Source organism: Aulonocara sp. 'chitande type north' Nkhata Bay, linkage group LG22 (assembly GCF_057382095.1).
Source record: "Aulonocara sp. 'chitande type north' Nkhata Bay isolate Kocher_YH1m ecotype deep benthic linkage group LG22, A_spYH_male_GT1.1, whole genome shotgun sequence".
In the NCBI taxonomy this organism is placed as follows: Eukaryota; Metazoa; Chordata; class Actinopteri; order Cichliformes; family Cichlidae; genus Aulonocara; species Aulonocara sp. 'chitande type north' Nkhata Bay.
Window position 1 is genome coordinate 21,772,268 of NC_141364.1, and position 19,493 is coordinate 21,791,760.

The following is a 19,493-nucleotide window of genomic DNA, read 5'->3' on the forward strand; positions in this document are numbered from 1 at the left end:
TTGTTGTTTCTTAAGGGAGCCGTAAGGGGGACCGCTGAGCGCGAGGACCTGCGTGGATGGATGATAGTGTGGGGTAGTTGGGGGGGGGTCAGTAAAAACCAGAGCTCTCGCAGAGGGGTTCACAGGCTGGTGCTACAGGGGGAGGTGACGGGGTGCGGGGGTCTGACTCCATTGTGCGCAGATTCCAGTGACATAGAGTAACCTCCTCGCCGGCTGCTTCGCTGAAGAGAGCCAAAAGTACTTAGTAAATAACTGAACGTTTTATCCACGAGGAAAACAGCCACGGAGCAAGAAAACACTAGCAACCCAGACCATCTTTGGCCTGCTCGTATCTGGTGGGGGTCTTCAAGGTAAAAGAAAGAAAGAAAGAAAGAAAGAAAGAAAGAAAGAAAGAAAGAAAGAGATTCCAGTCTTGTCTTGGCTCCTGGCCTCAACAGCGACGGTGAATGCGCCAACGCGCAGCAATAAGATCGCGCTTATCTGCTCTTCTTTGGCCTCCATCTGTTGCTCAGGAGCCTGGAGCAGACCCAGCCGGCCTCTCCTCTCATTCATTCATCCATTCATTCACATAATTTGTCCAATGGGAATTTTTGGAGTGCTGACACCTCCCCGTCCACACTCCAAGCAGTCACCCCCAATTATGATAATGATGCAAACACACACCCCACTGTTTTCTAAGTGTGTGAAACATCCCTGAAAAGCAGCTTCCACGCAGTCTCTTTCTTTCTCTCTCTCTCTGCCCAGGCTCAAGTCTCTCCTCTCTGCAGGCTGAAGGTGACAGCGACGGTTTCGTGGTGACCAGAGGGCATAAAAAATAGAGGTATTCACTGCTGAGCAAACTTGATAATGGACTCCAGTGTAAACAGGTCCTCTGCCCTGGTCATCAGCACTGGCCTACATCACTATCTTAATGACAGCTGTCATTGTTGTTAACCCGACACAAGCCACTCTTCTTCTGAGTCATTCCTCCCCCAACTTTTCCCACCTCCACACCCTCCTCCCCCTTCTCTTCCCTTTCTTCTCCCCCTGCTATGTTTGTGTTAGCAGTCGGCTGGGCTTTCCATCACGCTGGTCTGGCCTCATCGTTCTCCAAACACACACACACACACACACACACACACACACACACACACACACACACACACACACACACACACATGCATGTGTGCACAAACACATACATACCATACTCTATTTTGAAGCATCTCAAACACCTGCCCAACTTTCTTTCTTTCTTTCTTTCTTTCTTTCTTTCTTTCTTTCTTTCTTTCTTTCTTTCTTTCTTTCTTTCTTTCTTTCTTTCTAAGTGGTCATTCAGAGAGTTCTCAGTGATTTTCTCTCTGAAGCCTCGCCCTCACTCTCCATTCAGCCTCCCATTCTTTGGATAAGCTGATGCGAGGACAAAGTAAGGGGTCAAATGTGAGAGGGGAGCAGAATGGGGATTCTCATGCATGGATCCAAACCAACCACCACAAGTGCACAGACTGACTGACGTTTGGGGAGATTTGGCACAAATTTTTCTTTGTGTTTCTAAATGTCAGCATTTTTGAGCCTTTTGTTATCGAGTGGAACCGAACAGCCACACAGTCATAACAAATTTGCATTTCATCATGATTTAACACTCGACAGTCTAATCTGAAATCCCCTCTCACATTTATATGTCAGCATTTGGCCTTTGGTGAAATGAATTCCCCCTCAAAAATCAGAATCACCTATCATCGCCTTCCTACTCATTTTTTTTCTTCTGATGCTGAATTGTTTTTTTGTTTTGTTCAATTTTATGTTAAGGAGGTGGAGGAGGAGTTGAATCTCAAATTTCCGCTTCTATCAAAATGTCAGTCTAAATAAGGTATTATGTAAAGCAGAATCAAATGTGCCTACTGCTATTATTCACACGCTGACAGCAGCCACGTTTCAGTTTACGTCTGGGAGGTCTAAAAATAGGAAGACCTACTTCTGTTCCTGTTTTGAGTGAATCAGGAAATTTGACATAGAACTGAAATTTTTTGAAGTCATAAAAAAACGGTGTTTTTATTTCACTGTCACACTCTGATCTAGTCTTTTGTTGTGGGTAACCACTAGATTATTTTTAATATGAACAGGAAGCTGCTATGTGAACTGATCCATATTTGGTCAATGTGAGAAGGTAGTGATCAGGTGGTCTAATTTTCTTTTGCGTAAGGTTCAGATGATGTAAAGTTCAGAGTATTTTAATATTTTTAACGATAACATCGGAAAAGTCATTTTGACTCAGAGAAATGTCAACATGGGGGGAAAAAACAGCATCGCCATGGATACAATAAATTTAGCTGTGAAATCATTTTTTCTAAAGAAATTATAAGAATAGATTTTTTTTTATATGAAAACCTGGGCTTTTAGGAAATAGTACTCTTATAGTAAATAAATGATAGTAAATAAATAGCAGACGTATTTGGCATGTTCACCTGAATATCTGGTGCTCAGTGAGTGGATGTAGTGCTGAATGGCATAACAAAAAAAATAACTATGAAACAGTGTGACTTTATAAGTTTGAGTTGTTGTTGAAGTGAAAACTTAAACATATCAGTCACAGTGTCATACAGCACTGACTGGCAACGTGAGTAACACTGACCTCGTTGTTACAATGTTACTTTGATTCACCCACCCCTTGCCACAATCTTGCCTCTCTCCATCAAGACCAAGAAGAGCCCACGAGTCCAAATGACCCCCAGGTTTCAATTTCAAATCCCCAAAGGATTTGGTGGACTCCCAGATTTCCACTCAGAATTATTTTAGTGGCACAATGGAAATCTACACTGCATTAAGGAGCTGGTTTTGTTCCTGACTGTTATGATTTCAAGGAAAGATCTATTGAGTATTAGGCTGCTAGCAAGATAAAATCTGTCCTCAGTTCATTGTTGATTTTGGCCTTTAATTTCTTGTTTCTTCAGCTGATAGCCTCGAACTCAAAAACCATTCTACCGCTTACATCCGGCTGTGACTTTTATGCTTACGTGGTGGAGACAGCAACACTGATATCAAAGTTGCTTTTCAATATAAAAAGAAATCTGTCTTTGAAAAAAAAAACCCCAAAACACATCATGTGGTTGACGTGTGGAGGACATGATGAGTCTTCAGGAAACATAAATGAGAACAAACATTCAAAATAAAGTAGGATGCTGCTTTAACAAAGACATCCTGAAGAAACGAGGCAGCATTTGTTACATAAACAGTAAAATCATTCAGCATAATTTAAACACCTAAAACACAGAGTAATTATCCAAATGTTTTTATTCAGATTAAGATGTCTCTGCTACGCAGTAATCATTTTATCATATTCAGTCTTCTGGTTCGTTAGCGCGTGTGACAGTAATACCCTCACTGGCCACTTTATTAGGCACACCTGTCCAACGGGTTGTTAATTACAAATGTCTAATCAAAAACCATATAGTAGCAACTGGATGCATTTAGGCACATAGACGTGTTCAAGGCGACGTGCTGATTTTCAAACTGAGCATCAGATAATGAAGTGACCTTAAATGTAGCAGGGATGCTGGTGCCAGATGGGCTGGTCTGAATACTTCAGAAACTGCTGATCTGTTGGGTTTTTCCCACACAATCATCTCCAGAGTTTACAGAAAATGTTGCAAGAAAAGAAAAAATGTCCAGTGAGGGACAGTTCTCTGAGTGAAAATGACTTGTTGATGCCAGAGGTCAGAGGAATAGCCAGACGGCTTGGAGCAGATGGGAAGGCGACAGCAACTCAAACAGCCAGTCATTACCTCTGAGTTACGCAGAAAAGCATCTCTAAAAGTAAAATATGCTGAACCTTGTGTACCCATCTACTGATGGCTGCTTCTAACAGGAAAACTTCCCATGTCACAAAGCTCAGATCACCTCAAACTGGTTTCTTGAACATGACAATGAGTTCACTGTACTCTGATGTCCTCCAGAGATCTCAACTGTTTGGGTAGAAAACAAGAGTCACGTCATGCATGTATAGCTGACCAATCTGTAGCAGCTGTGTTATGCTATTGCACCAACATGGACCAAAATCTCCAAAGAATGTTTCCAGGACCTTGTTGAATCTGTGCCATGATAAATTAAAGCAGTTCTGAAGGCAAATGGGATCCAACTGCAACGTGTGTACGTTTAACTCAATTTAAACTCTGAATTGTGTTTATAAAGGTGAAAATTCAGAACACTTAATTTTTTATGTCACTAGCAGTGTGGGCAGTGGGCCCACACAAAGACTTTGTTCCCCTACAGCAGACCAGCTTCTGTGTAAGTAGTGTCTATACATATCAATACAGCCTGTCAGATACCATTTGAAGTAACTGTAATAGAAGCAACATGAAACATCTTTAACCCGTGGTATAGTTTGCGTGAGAGTTTTTCCATATTAAAACCACAGTACCCATAAACCCCATCGCAGCTGTTTCAAAAACGATGCAGCTACCAGACAAAGTTCCTCCTCGATCTTTCACTTTCATGAAGACTTCAAGCCTGATGCTCTAGACGGGAATTTCAACGGAAGCACTTCGCCTTTATCAGTAGCATTGAATTTCCTCCTTTGAAGCAACTTATTTAGCATTCGTATACAATAACACCAAGAAGGTTTTGCATGTATTTCTTCGAATTGAGTCTGAATTCCTGTGAGGTTTCACGGTTGGAATGATGGCATGTGCTAAGATTTCAGAAAACATCCGTTTACTGGACATACCCAAGGAAAACCCGTGGTCACTGCGATGTCACAGCTGATATTTATGGTGACTATCAGTGGCCTTGTGGCTGAATGCAGACGCAGACAATAGTACAGAAACATGCAGACACCTCCACTTCACTCAACCACGAGCATGACTGTCAGCACATACAAGAACTTCCACAGCAACCCATGTTTTTTTGTCATTGTTTTTTCAAAGAAACTGTGGTTTCAGTAAACGATTACAAAAGAAATGATCCCAAATGACTCACTGCTGCTTTCTTGGGCTACATTATCATGATCTGGGATCAGAACTGGTAGTTCTTACCAGTCTCTAAAACAGCAGTGTGAACATTTAATCTGTGTATCTTAGCGTCATTTCATAGAATCAGTTTCTAAGGTCAGATGGAGAGTTTACTTGGGTGGCCTAAAACTCTACTATTGCATTTGTGGGGTTTTAGATTATCCAACTAGAGCAATCAAATCGAACGGAGGCAGCTGCTTCTGGCAAACTATTTGTAGGCAAGACTAGAGCGAAAGACCTGTAATCAGCAAGGATCCTGTAACCAAATGGATGCTGTTTAGTGGTTGTAGAGTAGACAAGGAATAGGTCAGATGACTAAGCAGTCCTCAAACTACACATGAAACGAGAAGCAGTCAGAGTGCACAAACATCCGCCAAGACATACTTTTAAGGGAATACTGTTGTATTTTCTATATATTCCTTTTTATTTTTTTGGTCCTTTGAAATTCACTTTAAGGAGTGTGTAGCACAGTTGTTTGTCTCTCTGTGTTAGTCCTGCGACAGACTGCTTCACGGTGTACCTCTCACCCTATGGAAGCTGGAATAGGCTCCAGTGCCCCCGCAACCCTGATAAGGATAAATGGAAGAGAATGATAAATGGATGAATGATTAGCAAGAAATAGGAAGTGAAAAACAGTTTAGAAAACATGTTTTAAAAAAAAAAAAAAAAGCATTAAATTCAATAATAATAATGGATTGGATTTATATAGCGCTTTTCAAGGTACCCAAAGCGCTTTACAATGCCACTATTCATTCACTCTCACATTCACACCCTGGTTGTAGCCACAGCTGCCCTGGGGCAGACTGACAGAAGCGAGGCTGCCATATCGCGCCATCGGCTCCTCTGGCCAACACCAGTAGGTGGTAGGGTAAAGTGTCTTGCCCAAGGACACAACGACCAGGACAGAGAGCCCGGGGATCGAACCGGCGACCTTCCGGTTACAGATACGCTTCCCAACTCCCCGAGCCACGGTCTGTTTGTAATGTCCCCTATACAAACAGAGGCAGTAGAATTTTAAGCATAGTTTGAAACTTTTAAAGATAAAAGACAATAAAAGACATTTTAAGACAGTTTGACATTAAAGATGAGGTCAGAGGTCCAAACTATGATAGTTAGATTTCCCATATGTTATTCCCTATATGTGCTGTCATACAACTAATGGCATTATAGGAAACACCATTTTAAATAGGTCTTTATACAGTAGCATTATTATCATTTTAACCTTCAGATCAGGTTAATGAGCAGGAAAGGTTAGAGGTCAAATGTGTTAGGATATTTTAAACCTTTATATGGTGCTTAAAAATCATCACCACACTTATTGGAGATTAAGTATCAGAATTTCAGGAGCAGGACCACGCCTCCAAACACGCTCCTTCCTGTTCTCATCTATATATGTTCCCCGAGTCCTACAAGCTGTTCATTCTCATTTACGTGCCCCACCCTCCCGCCCCTTTTCAATTCTTTAACTTCTTCACTTCTATTTAGTACATGGCGATCTGCCAGGCCCGGGAGCCGCCGCCAGTCCCCTTTGAGGCCTTTCCCAAACCGCAGCTCAATTCATGTCCAAGCCAACCTTTACCTGCTAAAATGCTGTCAAACATAAATGAGGACGTGGGCCCCGCTAGTGAAAGACTCATAGTTTCTTAAGTTACAAGCCTTTTTGGCCTTCTTTCATCCAATAAATCATCAAGTTGACCTTGAAGATCTTGATGGATGTGAGCCTAATTTTAAGGGATGACCTCATTCTACATTCCTACAAAGTTTTATCATCATACATTCAAATTTTTCAATGAAAACTTTACAGACAGGACGACATGCACACAAGCAAACCCTACACTGGCAGAGGGAGAAAAGCTATGAAGACTGTGAGATACAAACAACAGCTCGGCCAAAAAAATTATTTCAGGCTCGCAATATAAAGTTGTTTTTCTGTATAATTAAGGACAAAATCTGCATAGCTGAGACAGACATCCTGAATTTCCCATGATTGGGTCAAACACATAAACACTCCCTTTATTACAGGCTCTTGAGTCGGCAATAAAAATTACCTATAATCTAACTCAGTTTGTCCTCTCCCAGGTCTCCTGTCTGGTAAATGCCCACATCCATCCTTGTAATTTATTTGCAGAAATAATAGTATCAGGTGCTCAGGGCACCTGTCAGACATGCACACTCACTGTCCCCTGAATGTGAAAGTGAAACCCAATAATAGGGAGAGCTTGGTTATCTATGCTCCTCATTGTGCCCACTTCCACTTAACAAGGAGCTGGAATGCCCCTGATTTTCACACACACATCATGGGTGCCGGCTGCACTTTGCACTTTGTTACTGTATTTCTATGAAGGCCAGCAGAGCAGGAGCTCTCTGGCTCAGCGCCATGAGAAAGAAAGGGAGCGTCAGGGAAAGCGAGGAGGGAGGGAAGGAGGGAGGGAATGAGCGAGGTCACAGCTCTGAAGGACTTTCAGTTATATTCAGGGGAATAACACAATCTGGCCTGCAGGGCTGCAACATGAAGGCGTAATGGTGATATGCCACTCTGTGGTTTACGCATACACATCCAGACTCACCGCCTGTTCCTCTAAATCTCCACCCAGGTTGTATTTCCCTGACACAACTGCACTGCTGTGTAATGTGAAGTCACCCAGGAGTCATGTGGGAATCAGATCCGATTCCCAGATGAATGTCCGGTGATTCAAGGCCAACACAAACACAGATCAAATCTGCAAAATTACATGGCAAAATCAGTGAAAACTAATGAAAGAGACAAAAGGAAAAAAGCTTTTGATCTGTGTGTTCTGCTTATTAATGTTACTACAAGGTCAGAGGAAATGAGGAATCACTTTTCACTATTTGACTGAGAAGTCAAGTGTAGAAAGGAAATCTACTTTGTACCAGCGGCAGACTGAGCTAAAGGAGAGGAGAAAATAGGATGGGCAGTGATGCTCAAAGATAAGGAAGAAAAGCTCAAACAAGCCGACACAAAAGAATCGTTTGTTTTCATCACCCACAGAGAGACGTTTAAAACAGTGTCACCACCGGGGACAGTTCTGGTAAAATCCACCAAATCACATGAAGCATGTCAGTTTTCTGCTTCACCTCCCAGTATTTTTCCTCCTTCTTTCCAAGTAAGTCATAACAGCTAAGACACATTGTAGCCAGCAGATACCAAGGACAGCCAGTACTGTAAACAATAAGTAGAGAAAGATAAGCAGCTTCACACAGTCTCACATCTTTACCAAAGAACTCATGAATCCATTGCCAGGATGTTCTAGAATGAAACAGATAGTAAGATCAAATGCATTCGTTAAATAAATGATTACAGTAAATGTCATGTCAGAGCGTGGCTCATAGAGCAGGAATGCTAAAAAGAGACGGCAGGCTCTTTTTGTCCTCAAACTGCATGGAAAAGAAAAATAATTCAATGATAAATTATTAAGATCTGAAAGTCATTGTTATCTTTTAATTATTCAGGAACTGAATATCCATTAGCTAGTCTAACCCCACTAACTGCATGTCTTTGGGAGGCTGGAGTACATGAGGAGAACATGCAAGCTCTACACAGAAAGGCCTCAGCCAGATGGAGGATTCAAACCCTGGTCCTTCTTGTTGTGAGGCAATTGCCCTAACCACTGTGCCACCATGCCAGCTATGCCACCATGAGACTGTTGTCTCACATTGACCACATTGACCACCATTGTGGTTAATGGCTCAGTCATGTTAAACACGAATAATCAATTACATCACTGCAGTTCTTACAATGACTACAGAGCCTATATTTAGAACATGGGTAAACTATTCCACTAATTCAAAGAGGAAAATGTGCTCAAACAAAATCTTCAAGATCTGCTGAAAACTTCTGCGTAGCTTTAAGGTTTTTTTTCCCCCGATTCAACAGAAGGCTACGGTGCAGGAGATCTCAGAAGCACGCTGCTCCTGTTCTGGTACAAACAAAACCGAATGAGTAAAGAGAAAGAAAGGAGCCTTTTTATGTCAGGGTTGTGGAAAACAACTCGCAGCAGTGATTTCTAGACAGAGGCCAAGCTTTTGCATTGTTATTTTTGTTTAAGCGTAATATAACACAGACATACAGGTTAGGAAGGTGAATCCGATAACCCAGAGTGCTTGGAGCATACTGGAAGTCTTTTTAATGCATCCATTGTAAGTACTGTCTTACAGTTGGCTGAGGCCTGAAGAGGTTTTTCGCCAGTAACTCCAGGAAGCTATTACATCACCTCTACAACTGTGTGGGTGTGCGTGTGTGTGTTTCGTCGGTTAATTATTTCTCCAAGCATGGCCAGTGTCCCATGTCCCTCCTCCTCCCAAAGCGTGATTCATGAATTTGTCATAATACAATAGAACTTATTATCCATAGTTTACATTTCACTGTGCTCTGATCTCCTTCATACTGGCAGCGGATATTAAAGAGGACTAAAGTGCTTTGAGAACATATGAGGTGGGATGGGATTGTTTTTACAAGTTAAAACAAGCTGCGAGTATCAGTATGAGGCTCTCCGATGGTTTACGGTACACTTGAATGAACTGGCTATTGACACAGCTCGCCCCCCTTTCCTCTTTCTGTTTCAGAAACACAAACAAACACACACACTCACACACAGCTGTAAATCCTGTGCTGACGTCCTTTGGGAAAACAGGGAGTTTCCTTCCTGGGTGAACAAGCTTCGTCGTCATTCAGTGCACTGCTGCCTCTGTGGCCAGGAGTGAGGTGGAGAATGAAAGCATCAAAGCGGCACTTTTCACCCTCAGGGTGGATGTGAACTCCACTCCTGCCTTATACAGAACAAATGTAAGCCTTCCTTTACTTGCTTTCTTTGGAATATAATCCCACTTCCTTTCAACTTGGCATATAAATAAAACCACTGGTTTGGTCACAAAGTAGGCTTGTTTACAAAAATGTGTTTTATATAATTGCGTTAATTGTAATTTACATAATTTCAAATTAAATCTGGTTGAATGTGATGAGGTTTATGACTCTTGAACAAAGAAACATATTTGAGGAAGCTGGACACTGTTATTACTTACTTATTAGAAGTACAAGGATTAAATCAAGCAGTGTAATGGCTGATTTCAGGAACATCAGTCCCACAGTACATAATGATCTTCACTAACTTGCTGTGATGTTGCTGTATTTAAGTAACCAGTCATTTTTGGGCTTTAACTGTGTGACAGAGCCCCCTAGTGGTGAAACCTTGCAATCATAAATAACGATATGAGATATGCAGCTGAGAGAAATATCCAAGATCTTACATTTTTGTCTCCTTCTAGCATTCCTAGTTCAACCTTACTGCTCAGAAACAAGCATAAAGAGGTGAGTGTCGTGTGAGTGTGAGAGTAATCTCCAGAGTTTCAGGGCACATCTGTCCTTAATTTAACTTCAGGATGGTATCTGGTGGTTACTCACATGGCGTACTCGCTAGGGAGAAAGAGAGAGAGCGTGTTTCAATCTCCCAGGAGTGAATGGTAGAGCTGAATCAGACTGGCAAGCACTCTGCTTACTAAGTCATTCATGCCTCTCGCCCAATAGAGGGCGAGAGGGGACGTGGACAGCCTGACGTTAGAGCGTACAACCTCCTCAAAGAGGATGGAGAGAGACGGAGCGATCTAATTTCACTGTGACTGAAGGAAAAAAAAGAAGCTACTGACTCTGCACATTTACCTACTCTTCAAACGTACTTGCATTTGTGCAACTTTGTGTTAATGTGCAAAGCTGTATGTGTGTGCGTGGCTGCTTTGCGGTCCCTGCTGTGAAGTGTTTAATAGTTAATAAGAGCCTTGTTTACTTGGCAGGGCTGCGGCCCACACAGCAGATGCTGCTCAAATGCTGAGAGACACAACTTACGCAATACGGGAAACAGATCCAGAATGTAGTTTGGATATTTTAACAGTTTGAAAACAAAGCGATGCTCATTGTTTGAGAGTTTGTTCCAGTCTTCAGATTTATGTGGTGTTGTTTTTTGTGTTTTTAAAGAGGAAAATGTTGGGAAGCCTAACAGAAAGCACCGTGTATTTCTTCTTCTGCGTAAACATTTTAACAAAATGAAATGTTGTCAGCATTTGAAATTGAGTGTAATTCAAACCCCCACGACCAAAGACGCACTCCACCGTTTCTCATCTGCGCTGTTTTATTTTTCTGTAAACAAAAATCACGTGAAATATTTATGAACCACAATTAAAACACGCTCACACACACTCACAGCCTGGCTCCAGACACTACACAAAGGACACACAATAAATCACCCTTCATCGCTTGTTACACAAACACATATTTGCTTCATTTCACTCTGGTACAAACACACTCTTGTGATGATAAATCCTACCACGTTTCAAGTACTGTCAACTTTCCCCTCTTTACAATAAGAGAAGGAAAAAACAACACAAATAAGAGAGATTTGTATCTCAGGACCTTGAACAACCACCAGAGGTGGGAGGGAGAACCTTATGGTACCCTGTGCGGCTGTTTGTGTGTGTACTCTATAGTGATGGATAATGCATGAACCGTAGTTTAAAATTTAAGGGTGATAATGTAACCGTGGCAAAACAAATAACCTTACTGACAGGTGAGCCAGGCCACATCGGGACAGAGAACGAAGGAACACTTAAAAGGCCAAAAAGTGCCTGAAGAACAAAAGCACTGAGGCAGACCTGCAGAGAGAGTCAGCAGCAGGCGTTCATATATAAGCAGGTGAGGAGTTTCTCTCCGTGCTTGTGGTCTTTTTTTTATTACACTGTCTGTCTGTGAGTAATGACAGTGGATATCATGTCATCTTCTGCAGGAAGGAATCATTTATTTTACATGCACTGATGGTTTTAAGAGGCTTCTATATTTTATTGTCTGCTATTTTTTGGTCTATTTCAAACAGCTGCAATAAAGAAACACAAGTTTATAGTCAGCTGACAGCTGATAAGTTACTGCTGCTGCAGTAAATAATATCTCTCTGCAGCTGGATGAAGATTTTTTCTTATCATAGATCTCTGTTTATCTTTTTTTCCCGCGCCAGTGGAAGTCATTTCCAAGTTTTTTGCACAGCTTTCCACATTATTTGCAGAGCGTTGGGGGGGGCTGAGTGAAAATGTATTTTTTGCAAACCTGAATACATGATGTTTCTTGGTGACATCACTTCTGACATTATGTCTATCCATCTGCACCTTCCCTCGTTTCAGCAAAAAAATGGAATTTGATCCACGTGATATGGGATATCACACATCGGCCTGGGAGTTGTGGACATGTTTATAGGGCACATCATCCTTTCCTTCCCCCTGAAGCAACAGTCTGTTGAGACCTGGTATTTCCAGCTTTTGATAAATGAAGAGTTGATTAGATGAAAATCTTCGATTGCAGGCAGAGACCGCAGAGACTGAACGTGTCATTATCCAAGATTTCCATTGGCTGTGCCAAATCATACGCACATACAGCTCACTGACAGTAAACGACCCAAACCCCCTTTGCTCTTAGAGAAACTGTGCTTAGTGTCTTAGTGTGTGGGCATGCTTTATTTAGTCTGTCTGAATTATAATAGTTCGAATGGTCTGACATGGGATGATTCACTCTCATATACTACCCAAAACTACAGCCGGCCAATGACAAGGCTAAGGAATTACACTGTACAAAGCAACAACTTTGTCCTTATAATCAGTGTTGTAACTATAACTAATTTTAATATCTTATTTTGAGGCAACGTCAGCAGCGATTTTAAGTAACATGCAGTTTTTATACTCTGGTGACCACTGAAATCAAACTTAATTCTGTTGCAAGCTTTAAAATTCCTAAATATTTTAATTCCCATAATATCTGAAGAGTGACTTTTTCTATAAGGCTGTGGCTATAGTCATTATTTTCTGGGTCACATATTTTTAAGGCTCAGCATGAACGTTTTTGGCTTCCATCAAGTTGTGTTTTTGGGTCCATAAGTGACAATAATTGGAGAAGAGGTCTGAGTACGTTATCCTAAGTTATCCTAAACACTAGCATGTTGGGTTATCATCATGCATCATCTTGGTTATCAGCTGTATGAATGCATGGCACAGACACAGATACCTGCTAATTAATGCTAATTATAAGCCCAGAATGTCACTCACCATACTGGAGCACAGTCTTCTTGGCTGGGCTGTGCCAAACAGCAGGTCTGGCAGTTCCTATGCTATTAGCTGATCTTCTCATTAAAATAACAAAAAATCCTTTGGACCACATTAAGATAAAATAGAGCACTCCACTTCTGTGACATCAGTTACCTGAGGTAAGCTGCCATGTTAGCACCTGTTAGTCAAAGTGTCCCCCTCACTTTGATCCTCTTTAGAAATCCAACAGCATCTGTACATGCTGTGCATCTGTACAGTTCTTATGATTGGAGAAACAGATCATATCGATAGGAACCTGTTTAGTTTGCACAAGAATATAAAATCATAGCTTTTTAAAAATATTTTTAACCTGGAGGAGTTTGGGTCTGATTCACATTTTGCGTTAACCTCAGGTGGAGGTTATGACACCTCCTGTATTATTTATTTTAGCTAACCTGATGTCGTGCTGGTTGTAGCTTACGTCTGAGAGAAGTAATGTGAAAATGCCTGTTGAATTAGCGAGCTCTAGAAGTGCTTTCATGAATTAGTTTAACTGCTTGACAAAGACCCTAAATGTTTTAATTACTTGTGCTATGTGCTATGCTAGGTGCTGCTCAGACATCAGCCTAATGGGGAAGTTATGGTTCAAAGGTGGCAGCTCTTCAGCAGTCCGCAGGCAACTTAAGACTGCCTGTAGACAGCGTCTGCTGTCAGAGATGGAGCACTCTGCGGGCTACTCTTGCTTGTGTTGTTGTAAGTACATCACCTAGCCATGGAGAAGAGCCCAGTTATAACACAAGAGCAGCCATTGTCTGTGCTTTTCATGCTGTATTTTTCATCCTTATTAAAGTCTTTTCTTTTTTTCCTGGTGAGCTCTGTTGTTGCTTCGTTCCCTTTTTTGCCCACGGAAAATCAGCTTTGACCCAGCTTTGCACAACGTCATTCACGTCAACAGGAAACAAGAAAAGACAAAAACAGAAATCTCATATGTGGTAGGAGTCTCTGTGAGTGGCAATTAGAGGTTTTCTTGCTCTCTTTCTTTTTTTGGGGGGGACACCAAAACAATAGCCAACTCCCGTGTCTCTCTCTGTCTCTCTGTGTGTATGTGTGTGTGAGTGTGTCTGTCCTGTGTTCAAGGGCATACCCCACCAGTCTCCTGGCTCTGACTACAGTAACATGCCCTGAAGTTGGAAGAAATGCACATTTTCACGCTGCATGCTGTTATGGTTCAAAAATATTGGAGATGGACACCAGAGGAAAAACCCACAATAACAACACTGGTCCGGTCGGGTTGAGTCAAACGATGATTTAATGATCACACACGTGGGAGATGGACACTGTATGCAGACAGTCTCAGATCTCATCTCAAAAAACACATCTCCATAGTTTTATGAAATCAGGGTATTAGAACGCCCCCTCATGCGTAGTGACAGGTGTAATACAATCAATGTTGACAATTTTATTTAACACAAAGAATAACATTGTCTCCTTCCCGAGGGCAGACGCTAACTGCCCCCCTTCTCCTGGAACCGTCTGTACCCTGCTGAGACACAACATGGCAACTACAAGGACTCTTTCATTTATTAAGACCATCAGTGTGTATTGCTCTAAATCAAGTATATAATATTAAATGAATATTGCTGGATCAGCTACTTCTACTTAAAACATATTAAAACATGACTAAGCACAAAATCACCAAGAATGACATCTTATAAGTGCTGTGTAAGCGCGTGCGGCCTTCCAAGCTCAAAGCCTTTGCCCTCCATAGATCAGCCAGACTCGCGCTGGCTGTAGCTTTTAACCTTTAATTACCTTGAGCACAACTCTAAAATGAGCAACAAACTGCAATGTGTATGGAATGATCATGGTTACATCTGCAATGGAAAATCATGTTATTATTCTGATACCTGTAAGAAAGATCAAATTAAAGTTATCACCATCACTGTAATGCAAAGAATAATATAAGATCAAAAACTTCAATTCATGCTTAATGCAAAGCTGGTTATATACTTCTAATGAACTAATAATGGCATATTAAAATATTAAATGATAATGAGAAAAACATCCCCTCCTTATTCTACAATGCCCATCACTCGAAGCCAGCACGCATATGCAGAATGAAAAAGCACTTTGCTTGTGTTATGAAACAGGAAATGGGTACTTTGCTTCATGGTTTTTGACCTGATGTGACAGGTGATTTGAAGCCTACGTCCCCTCAGGATGAAGGAGCAAAATGACTTAGTGACTTCACATGCTTGCTAACAGACACACAGAAGTTACTTTACACTCAGGGTGGTGTCACCTTTTCATGTGAGCAAGCTGACCCTTTTTTATTGACCTTTCCCACTGCAAAGGCATTCATTAAGCAAGCCATCGATGTGACCTTTGATCTCCAGTGGCTGGTGCTATCTCGTTGTCAGGAGCTGATGGAGGCGAGGGTGGATATTTGAGCACTGCTAATGTATATAGATTCAACAGCGTACATTGAAAAAGTCATTAGAAGAGCAAAATCGAGAGGCAGTAAGGGAGAAAGGGAGAGCGTTACCTCTTTGCTATGAGCCTCAGAGAGGGAATTGATTTTAGAATTGGTTGTTCTGGTCAGAGCACACACAGTAAGAATCTATTGATTGATTGCACAATCTCTCTTCATCTCTTCCTCCTCCCTCGGCTTACATCCTCAGTTCCTCTCTCCTTCATTCCCCTGTACCCATGTCCTCACTTATCCATTTATTCATTTACCACAGTTTCTGGATGGCTTTTTTATTCTCCTTTCATTTCTCCTTTTCCTAACAGTCCCACTCCAGACACATTCAGACGCACACACAGAGGCTGACGTTAATCTCTCAGGTAGATTCTTGTATGTAAAACACTGACCTTCTCATATCTTACTCCTTAAGAGAAAGAATGAATGAATTGCAAAGCTCCAGTTTGAATGGAGTTGTGTGTCTGAACGTGTGGGTGGTTGGCAGCAACTGCAGAATAGGATAGTGACAGCTGACCAGCTCTCCATATCTGCTCGAATTAATTAGAGTGGAACAGAATGAGACGTTTCTGCACATTATGGAGCTCACCAGCGGGTCCAACCTGGCCCACAGCATGGTTTTAAAAAGAGTGAAACTTGAAGAAAAGGAATGACGTCAAGCGCAGTGTTGGGTTTAACTTGCTACAAAGTAATGGATTACTGTAACGTAATGCATTGCTGTACTAAACAGGGATCGTATCACAGTTAAAATTATTTCATTACTAGCGTTACAAAGATTCCTCAGTTATCTGTGCGTTAGGTGGATGGAAAGAAGAAGGGAGGAGAATGGTGAAGCAGTACAGCGATGAAGCTTTTAAGGAGCGGAGATGGGCATTACTTTTACTTTTATTGCGCAAAAGGACGAAAGCGCAATGGGGAAGCAGAAAATGCATTACATTGCTAACAGGAATACTGCTCTCTGCAAGCATTTGCACAAACAGCATGCTAACACTAAGCTAGCAAAGAACCTAAGGTGATGTTAAAGCTGAGTGAATGCTGACCCCAGCCCAGCAGCCAGACGCTGAACCTCAACAGGTAACCAAAGCAGTGATGAGCAGTCAGCCTGCAGTTTCTACCTGTTCATGTCTCTAAAGTAGAATCTACGTGCTGCGAAGTCGCTTTTGGCTGGTTTTCATCTTTGCTTCATGTTGTCGGCTTTGTGTTCAAACGTAAAAACTAAAAGAACGACAGTACGTGTGTCCTCATTACACCGTGTGCACAATTATTAGGCAAGTTGTATTTTTGAGGATTAATTTCATTATGGATCAAGGACAGTGCTCTCGGTCAATCCAAAATGTTAATGAGCCTAAACCTAAATGTTTAAGAATGTAAAAGTGAGGTTTTGTCTTTAAGAGAATATATATATTTATGTGCAGAATTACTACGCAACTAATTGAAAAAACAAACATTTCCCCATCTCACTAGTTTATTTGCAAATATTAAACTGGGAATAATAAAACAACTCAAAATGTACATATAAACATTTCTGACATGTCAAAATAAAAAATAAATAAAAATCAGTGACCAGTATAGCCTGGTCACAAGCCTTCCATTCATAGGGTCTGTCAGTTTCTTGATCTGATGACGATCAACTTTTTGTGCAGCAGCAACCACAGCCTCCCACACACTGTTCAGAGAGGTGTACTGTTTCCCTACACTGTAAATCTCCCATTTAAGCAAGGCCCACAGGTTCTCAATAGGGTTTAGGTCAGGGGAGGAAGGGGGCCATGTCATTATCTTTTCATCCTTAAGGCCGTTCCTGGCTAGCCATGCAGTGGAGTACTTCGATGCATGCGAGGGAGCATTGTCCTGCATAAAAATCATGGTCTTCTTAAAAGATGCAGACTTTATCCTGTACCACTGCTTGAAGAAAGTGTCTTCTAAAAACTGGCAGTAGCTTTTGGAGTTGATTTTCAGGCCATCTTCAACCCGAAAAGGTCCAACCAGCTCATCTTTAATAATCCCAGCCCATACCAGTACCCCACCTCCACCTTGCTGCCGTCTGAGTCGAAGTGGGGCTCTGTGTCCATTACTGATCCAGCGACTGGCCCATCCATCTGGTCCATCAAGAGTCACTCTCATCTCATCAGTCCATCAAACCTTTGAAAAATCTGTCTTCAGATATTTCTTGGCCCAGTCTTGTCGTTTCAACTAGTGTGCTTTGCTCAGTGGTGGTCGGGTTTCAGCCTTCCTTACCTTGGCCATGTCTCTAAGCACTGAACACCTTGTACTTCTGGACACTCCGGGTAGGTTGCAGTTCAGGAATATGGCAGCACTGGAGGATAATGGGTTCCTGGTAGCTTCACATTTGATTCTTCTCAAATCTTTGGCAGTTAACTTGCGTCTTTTTTCTCAACACGTTTCTTGCAACCCTGTTGGCTATTTGCAACAAAACGTTTGATGGTTCTGTGGTCAAGCGCCATATCTTCGTAATTTTAAGAGTGCTGCATCTTTGTGAAAGACTTTTTACAATTTTTGACTTTTCAGAGTCCATTAAATCTCTTTTTTTGCCCATTTTGCTTGAGGGAGAGAAGCTGCCTAATTATAATGCACACCTTTATATAGAGTGTTGATCTCCTTAAGCCACACCCTCACTCGTTATTCAAATACAGATCACCTGATATACTTAAATCCAATAAGCACTAAAGTTTATACAGCTTGAAGTTGAAAAATATGCGTAAAAATTATGATATGGCCAAAATACCCACTTGCCTAATAATTGTGCACACAGTGTAGGACAGAAATTTGTATTGTTGTGTGGGACTGTAGCCTCAGGTTTTTGTTGTTAACTCGTAATTATCAGACAATACGTTTCATTTTATAGTGTAACAAGAGAGTAATTTAGTGTCACACATTACTTTCTACAGTGAGTAATTAAGTAACATACTGCATTACCTTTAAGAGAAGTAATGAGTATACGTAATACATTATGCTGATGTCAAGAAGCTGTACTGACGCGTTTCTTTGATTTACAGAGCTAACGTTTCTTTGTAATGACAGCAGGTTGAGTGTAGCACATCTTTTTTTATTGTTTTTATGGAGTCGGTTAACTGGTCCTGCTTGAGATCGAATTACAAATGACTTTGACACCCTTTGTGTGTTTGGAGTGATATAATCGATGCAGTCGGATTACTTGGTAATGCTTGGCAGTGTGTTTTTTTTTTCTTGTACTGCATATATAATACAATGCTCTTTAAAAATATTTATGCCTGAAACTGTGAAGGTGAGTCTTTGTGTATTTGACATTTGAGTTAATGATGCCTGGTCGTCTCATTTCTCTCATATTAACACTTTTTTTCCAAATTGAGAGAAGCGGATGTTTAAGCAGCTTGAATAAACAGCACAGAAAGACGTCCCTGAGGGGAAAGACCTTTAAAACCAGGTTTCTCTGCCAGGTTGAGCACAGCTGCAGACTTTAAGTACAGTTGCTCTTTAATCAGTGTCTCTCAACTGTAGAGCAAACAAATCAGTGTAACCTACTGCCAGATGTGACAGCCCAGTACCAAAAAAAGGTGGTCTTACAGTGATTCATTATTCCTCGTTGCTATCAGTATATCTCAACAGCTCTTGAAATCTGCAGGAGGCAATAAAACAGTAAATTTGCTGTCACAGCTACGGTGAAGCATCTGGGGTACAAAGGCAGTCTCCAAGTGGCCTGTGGTATCTTCGATTTCCTTCACTTATCTCGTATCCTGGGAGCAATGACAGATAGACATTTGCCCACTGCTACACTAATTATGTGCCGGCAGCCATATATCTCCTAGTGATTCTTAGTCACCCAGAGAAGCAGTATAATGGGCCTCTGGGGACGCCGTACTTCCAGGCTCTTCAGGAGATCTCGCATCTTTATCCACTTAGCTGGATAGGAGTACATATGTCTTCTATATCTGCACTCTGCTGCTGCATTGGTTCAC